We start from the raw sequence: 9,315 nt of genomic DNA on the forward strand, positions 1-9,315 counted from the left end.
CATTGTATCTTTGTAAATATTATATAATGAAGTATATATTTATAAATATTGGTGACTATGCATATGAGTATATTTTGGGAACGTGATTGACTTATGAATGCTAAGGGTAAGATTATGTGTTGATTCATCAATTTGTCTACGGATATCAAATATATAACTTAATACAAATAGAATTAATTATATATCGATCTATATTTAACCCGCCTTCACAATGTGTGTAGTTACATACAGGCACGTTTTGTGTAGTATTCTAATGTTATCAATTTATATTTTATAACATCTATTCGCATAACTAGTTATTAGTTAATAGTGATGTTGTCTAATTACGATTGTGTTATGCATGTATAATGGTGATTTTGCATACATGAAATAAATAAATTAGATAGCATAGTTATTGAAAGGTTACATTGTTTTGATTGGCTTGTGATTGTAATTTGTTACGTTCTGAATATATCAAGAATGTAATATTTGGTCAATTATAACGGCTGATTTTTTTTTAAAACTTATTATGTTTGCGTATATTACTATATATATATACTAATTTGCTTAATGGGACACCCCATAGGGACCCTCCAAATACCCCATATTCACTGTTCAACTGTAGCGCCTTTCCTTTTTTTTCCCTTTTTTTTTTAATCTCAGCTCTCACCCACCATTCTCCTTCTACCACCATGACCCCCGGCAACAAGCATCCTCCTTCTACCACCATCACCACCGGCAGCCACCTTCAACCGCCACCACCTGCCACCACTACCACCTGCTACTTTTTGCTGGTCTACCACCACCAATACATCTCCTGCCACCACCACTACACCTCATCCATACCGTAAAAAACAGGAAAAAAAATTATAGTATAAAAAAAGATCTAAAATCATACAAATGATGGATCTAGACATAAACATACAAACTCATTGTAAAAAAAAAAAAAATCAATAATTTTTTTTGCTTACCATACATTCTAAATTTCTAATGAACTACTACTAAAAAGAAACACGATCAACCACCACTGTCGGTAACTACCATCACCAACGAGATCTGAAAATTAAAACACAAAGATGCAATTAACATACAAAAAAAAGAAGGATATAAATGAAAAACGAAATCAGATGTGAAAAAAACTCAGATCTGAAGATAAATAATCAGATCTGACATAACTCTAAATAAAACAATAAATAAGCTAAGCATTCTTTAGTTAAAACAATAAAAAATCCTATGTTAAAATTTTATAATAAAAATATTATAAATGAATATAACAAAAATATAGAAACATCTTTCAATCTATAGATCTGTAATATGATATGAGTAAAAAAGTACAAAACAGAAAAATGGGTGGTGTACCTCGGTTGACCAGGAAAGAAAAAGGTAGTGTCAGGTTGCGACCGTGACATATGTAAAAGAGGGAAGAATAAATGTTCTGATTTGAGGTATTAAAAATGATGGTGGCTTCTTGATTTCAATTTCATACCAAAATGAGGTTTCTTCTTTTCTGGAATTAATGGATAGATGGATATGTATGAGTATTGAATTGAAAAGTCGAAGGTGCGTGGGAATGTGGGATAGTAATTGGGAAGAGTACAAAAATATCTAATGTGTAAAATGAAAAAGCCCTATATGAAATGTATACGAAACGGTTTATAAGGCCCTTTTATTTTGTGTTTGAACCCAAATTACAGTAAAAGTGAATGAGAAGCCCAAATCTATAAGGATTGAAATCTAAAAAATTCCACTTTGAAAGTAATATATTTTATAAACGATTTTTATAAGACTTCAAAAATAACATTGATATACATATGCGTATATACATATAAAATATACATTATATAATGAACAAATATACATATAGTGTTGTTTTCACACATTAAAAAAAATCCATTTTATTGGGTAAACTTTCATAACTCTAAACCAATAGTTTAAAAGTGAAAAACTACGCTATAGTTTGAATGTGAAAAACTATTCACTTTGAATATTTTGTTTAGTATCTACAATCCCGAAGCGAAGCACGATCACCTTCTTTTTTTATTCTTTTTTCTTTAAACGTCCAACTAATCAACTATTCGTTTTTCTTAACCGTTCAATTGATTGGCTGTTAACCGACCAAACTTTTTTCACCTTTCTTTCGATTCGTTTATTTTTAAATTGTTCAATTAACAACCCGTTAACCGTTTAGACCATTAAGCTACCAAAATCACCCCGCAGCGAAGCGCGAGTTTTTAATCCTCATTAGTGGCATAATTATCGCTGATGATTGAATGCTATGATATGCTCACATAATTTATTTATTTGCTTAAAAATAGATGGTGAGATTGACATGAACCATTTTATGTTTATAATATATAATATATCCATTATAATTATATGGATCTGTTATAATATAGGAGTTTATGACTACCTTTAGTGGCTTGATTCTTGATTATAGACTACTGATAAAATTATAAGAGGAGCAAAGAGAGTATATGAGAAGAGTATATATTATCAAGTTATCATACTGCAACATTACATGGTTCATACTTATAGTGCAACATTTACTGTTCAATTATCACGCTATATGCATCAAGTTGGATTTGCTGAAATTGTCGGCCACCATTTTTGGCATTATCATAACACTCCCCCTTGGATGACAATTTATTTTAAATAGATATCAACTAGTACTGCCTCATTAAAAACCTTGCTAAAGAAAAACCCAGTGAGATAAAAACTTTAACCAAGGGAAAAAGAGTGCAGCATAGAGTTGTGTGACACCGCTAGTTTTTTTTTTTTTTTTTTTTTTTTTTTTAAAACATGGCGGAAGCATTAGTATTAATTAACCATTACAATAACATAAACATATTTAATTACATATTCAAATCATTTGACGGCTAACATTTAACAATAAATCTAGTGTCACGTGATATTACAAACAAAAATAGTTTTAAAGGAAAAGACACATCAGAGTTTCTTCATAGTCAAACATAACATCACCATGTCCGTCTTCTCCCCAAAATGCATATTCTACAAAAGCTAACAACCTGTAGGGAGGAGATGGAGGGGAATTAGCACGAAGCTAAGTGAGTATGACTAACTACAGGCAATAGTATACAGGAACCGTCATACTAATCATGTCACAAAATCTAACACACAAACATCACTCAAGTGCCATCTACAGAGACTCTGGCGGCTCGGCCAAACCATTAACCACCAGCTGATCGGGCTGGGGCTTACCAGAAGTTCCTCCACCACCGTGTGTATATATATAATCCACACGCGACGGACGCATCATTCGCATATATATGCACCTCGATTGTCTAGGCTGTGATGACCCGGAAATTTCTGACCAAATTTAAACTTAATCTTTATATGATTTTGACTTGATAAGCAAAGTCTGTAATGTTGAGTCTCGAAAGTGTTGAAATCAATATTCATGTCATCAATTACCCTTTGACTATTCCTGACGATTCACGAACAAATGTTTGTAAATAAAAATAAAAATATATATATATATATAAATATAAGAATATGTAATATCATTGAATCAATAAAATACCTTTAGTTAATCAGAATAAAAAAAATATATATAATAAATAGAATAATTAAGTTGCTATTAAAAAGAATATATTTATATAAATATTTATACATATGATATGATATGTAAAGGATTTCTATCAATAATTATTATATTATAATTAATTATTCAATAAATGTTATCACATAATCTATGATATAATTATTAAATATTACATAATTGATAAATTGTAATATCAAAACATTAAAAGAAATTACAAGTTAAAATATAATTATTATAATAATAATGTTACTATTACTTTCATTAAAATAAATATTAATATTAATATCAGAATTATGAATATTATTATTTTAATATAAAAACCTACTACATGTAATTTGTTATATAAATGTTGTTATTATTATTTTAAAATCATTATTTAGAAAATGATACAATTTATTATTATTATCATTTTTTGTTATTTTTATCATTAATTATCAAGATACATATTAAAATCATTATCATTGTTATTATTATTATTATTATTATTATTAGTTTCATTATTATTAATAAGATTAATATTAAAAGCTAATGTTATATAATTAGGGTTACTTTGTTTCTTTATATATAAATACATATATATAGCGATATATATAATGATGGAAATATTGATATACTTATATATAAATACATATACATTTTCAGAATACAAATATATATATGCATATAAATACATGAACATGTAAATATATATATACATATATATAAATACGATAACATATATATATGTAACTATAAATAAATAGTATTGTTACTTTTAAAATTCTGAATCAGATTTAGATCCATAACAACTGTATATGAAGTTTGTTTATATCCCTAAAAATGATTCTATATCTATTACTCGTACAAATTAATGAATTTAATAAATAAACTTTATTTACTTTTCTTCCTGATTGAAATTTGAATGTCCTTTATGTCAGAGTTGGTTATCTATCGACCTCATTGATCAATACAGACAAACCAAATGAGTACAACCATTTCCATATACATCGACTATCATTAATTGAAAGTGGAAAACAAAGAATTTAAAACAAAACCCGTTCTTACAATTCATCACTTTCTTTCTTCTTCTCTATCATTATATTTCTTCTATAAATTCTTCGTGAACCCAACTTGAACAAATTGGCCAAAACACCATAACTTGAGGTTACAAGCGACTAGTTGCATTAGCTTATAGTACGGTTAAAACCACAACTAAACCTCCCTTTTGCAAACTCTCGACAACCACCACCCTTATCGTCACCTTCATCACTAACATCAAAGAACTGCCATTGCAGAATCACCACAATTAACCACCCCCACAATCTCCAACAGTTTCGTCTCTCCCTATAAATCTCCCTTATCTCTCTCCACCATCGTGAATTAAAAACCCACTTAACCACCATTAGAATCACCTTCTTTGAATCACCCATGACTGCTACTATCGTTGCTTCTTCTTCTGTTTTCGAATGCACAAACAAAACCCAACGGCCATCTTCTATAAATTGCAGTGTTTCTGTTTTAGTCTGCAAAATAAACTCACCATATTTGTATGGTTACCACTAAATACATGAAGAAATATGAGTTTATTCTTTCTAGCTTTTATGTATATATATTCTTTTTGTAGACAACCTTATGTAAGGAGCACCCCACTTAATAGCATATTCATAATATATTCGATAGTGGGCACATATTTTAAACAAGGAGATTGTTGGCCGACACTTTTTAATCAACTCTTCCACTTAAATATTTAAAAGCCTTAGGGATGGCTTGTACAAGGTGTGGCCACCGAATTTTTTTTGAGGGAATATCTATCCACTATGTCGATTAAAGGAATCCCAAGTTGATAATGCCACATTAATATTTTTCACTTCTACTTTGTAATCTTGGAATCAAGCATCACATGGCAGACAAAAGGTGATCATATTCCACACTATTAATTTAGCTTTGTTGAATTGTGTAAAGCACATGATTAGGATATGAGGATTAAGATAATAATTATATATTAGTGATAGTAGTGATATTCCTTGCTAAATCGTGATATTAAACCGAGAGTTACAGAGATCATATAGGCCAAGAAATACAACTTCTGATGAATGGGCCGATACCAATATAAGCCTGTTTCAGTTTTTGTGTTGGGCCGAAATAACTTGGTCCAACGGAGCAGAAGGCTAACTGGAGGTTTGTTGAAAGTAAAATCATGAAGGTAGCTAATGCTGGGTAGATTAATGAATGATAATGATGATGCTTATGTGACGATTCTACACGATAAAGATGATTAGGGTTCGAGGATAATTAGAATAAGGATTGGTGATGGAGGCGACTGTGATGATGTAAGATGATATGAGGACGATGATGATATTCATGTATTATGATGATGGATGATAGTAAGGATACTAAGGAGTCCATGATGATATAGATGATGATAAGGGTAAGATAATGATGTTATGATTATGATATTGATACGTGATTATGATAATAAATATGATGATGTTAATGACGTATGATAATAGTTTAAGACGATGATATTAAGATAATGATAATGATGATAATGAGATGATGCTATGTAATATTATGATGCCAGCGAAATATGGTGATGACCATAGAAAGATGATGATGTTTGATAGAGATAAAAACGCTACTATGATGATGATGATATTTGATGAAAAAGATGACCGACAGAAATTTTGGTTTAAATGAATTAGTGTAGAACTTAAAACAGAAATGATATTACAGCAGACTGGTTAGGCTTGTTTGGTGTTAAGCGAGAGGTCTCGGGTTCGAGCCCGGGCATTGGCTGCTATTTCTTTTTTGGCCATTTCCTTTAAGGTAGTATTTTATTTATTATTATTATTATTATTATTATTATTATTATTATTATTATTATTATTATTATTATTATTATTATTATTATTATTATTATTATTATTATTATTATTATTATTATTATCATGAATTTCAATCTACCATTATTATCATTAATATTATTACTACATATAAAATAACTAGTAATTTTATCAAAAATTTATGTTTCATTATGAAACCTAAGGATTATTATTTTCAACCCTGTTTTAGTAGCATTAAAATCTTTATTTTAATAATCCAAGAGTTATTCACATAAAAATATATCAAATACATAAAAGATAACTATATAAATATTGTATTACTATTTTAAATAAGTAATATATAACTAATATATACAAACGGGTTTGATTATTATTACATGTTAATTATATGTGTTAATATATATTAATAATATAGGTTCGTGAATCCGAGGCCAACCCTGCATTGTTCAGTTTGTCTAATGTCGTCATATGTATTTTTACTACAAAATACATTAGGTGAGTTTCATTTACCTTTTTACCCTTTATATTTTTGGGCTGAGAATACATGCGCAACTTTTATAACTGTTTACGAAATAGACACAAGTAATCGAAATTACGTTCTATGGTTGAATGATCGAAACTGAATATGCCCCCTTTTAGTCTGGTAATCTAAGAATTAGGGAACAGACACCCTAATTGACGCGAATCCTAAAGATAGATCTATCGGGCCCAACAAGCCCCATCCAAAGTACCGGATGCTTTAGTACTTCGAAATTTATATCATGTCCGAAGGAGGATCTCGGAATGATGGGGATATTCTTATATGCATATTGTTAATGTCGGTTACCAGGTGTTCAATCCATATGAATGATATTTTTGTCTCTATGCAGGGGACGTATGTTTATAAGAAATGGAAATATGAAATCTTGTGGTCTATTAAAATTATGAAATGATTATTTATGATAAACTAATGAACTCAACAACCTTTTGATTGACACTTTAAAGCATGTTTATTCTCAGGTACGAAAGAAATCTCCCGCTGTGCATTTGCTCATCTTAGAAATATTACTTGGAGTCATTCATGACATATTTCAAAAGATGTTGCATTCGTTTCGTTGAGTTCATCAAGATTATTATTAAGTCATTTATAGTTTAGATATATTATGAAATGGTATGCATATCGTCAACTTTCAATGTAAATGAAAGTCTGTCTTTTAAAAACGAATGCAGTGTTTGTAAAATGTATCATATAGAGGTCAAGAACCTCGCGATGTAATCAACTGTTGTGAATCATTTATAATCAATGTGGACTTCGTCCGGATGGATTAGGACGGGTCCTTTCAGTTGGTATCAGAGCGGTGGTCTTAGCGAACCGGGTCTACATTAGTGTGTCTAACTGATAAGTCGTTAGGATGCATTAGTGAGTCTGGACTTTGACCGTGTCTGCATGTCAAAAGTTTTGCTTATCATTCGTGTCAAAAATCATCTACTTATTATCCTTAGGAAATTACCTGCTTATCATTCCTAGTCTAGACACATCTTATTGCATTGACTGCATGAATAGTGTATAGACAAAATTTATATCTTTGCGTATCTGTTATTGTTATCTTTGCCTGACAGCTTCCGTAGATTCCTCCGTAACTTATGAGATCTTTGTATTATAAATGCATATGTAAATTATGTATTGCAGGATACTAATCTACATCCTATAATCTATTTCTTATTGAAAATCCTCCATCTGATTGTACGAGATGAATCCATCAACCAATTCGAGTCCCTCAGTTTCCGATAGCTATTCCGATAGTTGTTCTGACAGCTATTCCGACATGGATATTCACCTAAGCTCTGAAAGCAGTGTCACCAGAATGAATCAAACAATCATCCATCCTCAATTCATCTGATGGATTCGTGATCGACTTAATTAATGAAGACGCGAAGAAGGCGACCCCTCCATCAACCGAATTTACCTCTTGACGATGAACTTGAAGCACTTACCGGCGAACCAGTCTGAAACACCATTTTCACCATCATTTCCCGAATATATCAACACGATTATATTCTATCCACAATTCTAAACCTTATTCAGCCGCTCGTTCTAACCGACAATCATTCCGGAATAATGGAAGAAGCCAGCAAGCTTCGCGCTCGAGTAATCAATTTGCAGAATATGGTGCAAAACTTACCAGCTTCAGCAACAACATTAATACCATTACCACCAACAACCCAAGTTTCAACGTCACATGCCTCAACGTCTCATTCGGTACCTCAAATATAATCATCGTTCTACGAATCGTTCTACATAAACTATCTTCGTCCTTCATGGCAATTATGTAATCTTTAATGTTTTAGAGATTATGTACTCTAGTTTTAGCCGTAAATCTGATGAGTTTAATATCACATTGACTCATTAAATCCATGATTATGTCTGAAGAAAATATATATGTATATATGTTTTCATAAAGATTGTAATTAAAATTTTTATTGTACAAACTGTTAATGGTGAAAATATTTTAACGGGTAGATAATACCCGAGGAATATTTAGATTTCGCATTAATAAGTTACACTGTACATTCTAGGAATCTGATTCAACTGTTATTTACTATCCTACTTACAACCACAGCTATACGAATTCGTTCACCACAGAATAACCATGTCCATTCAAATTTTATATTTGGATTTTTACATGTTAGAATCCAACAAGTGGCATAATGAAGAAAACATTTGACAGAATAAAATTTGTTAGAAACAAACAAATTAACTATGAGAAAATTTTGTTAAGAATCCACGCTAACAAAATCCTAACTAACTGTTCCTAGCTAACTATGGACTAATCAACTGAGGACTACCCACAGTGGACAATTAAAATGAATTAAATATAAATTATGAAACTAATTATTCTTTAAGCTTGCCACTTGATTTTCATCTTAAACCTCATTTGTATCGTGATAAGTACAATCTGCGTTCAAACCTTT

This window comes from Rutidosis leptorrhynchoides, chromosome 9 (assembly GCF_046630445.1).
Source record: "Rutidosis leptorrhynchoides isolate AG116_Rl617_1_P2 chromosome 9, CSIRO_AGI_Rlap_v1, whole genome shotgun sequence".
In the NCBI taxonomy this organism is placed as follows: domain Eukaryota; kingdom Viridiplantae; phylum Streptophyta; class Magnoliopsida; order Asterales; family Asteraceae; genus Rutidosis; species Rutidosis leptorrhynchoides.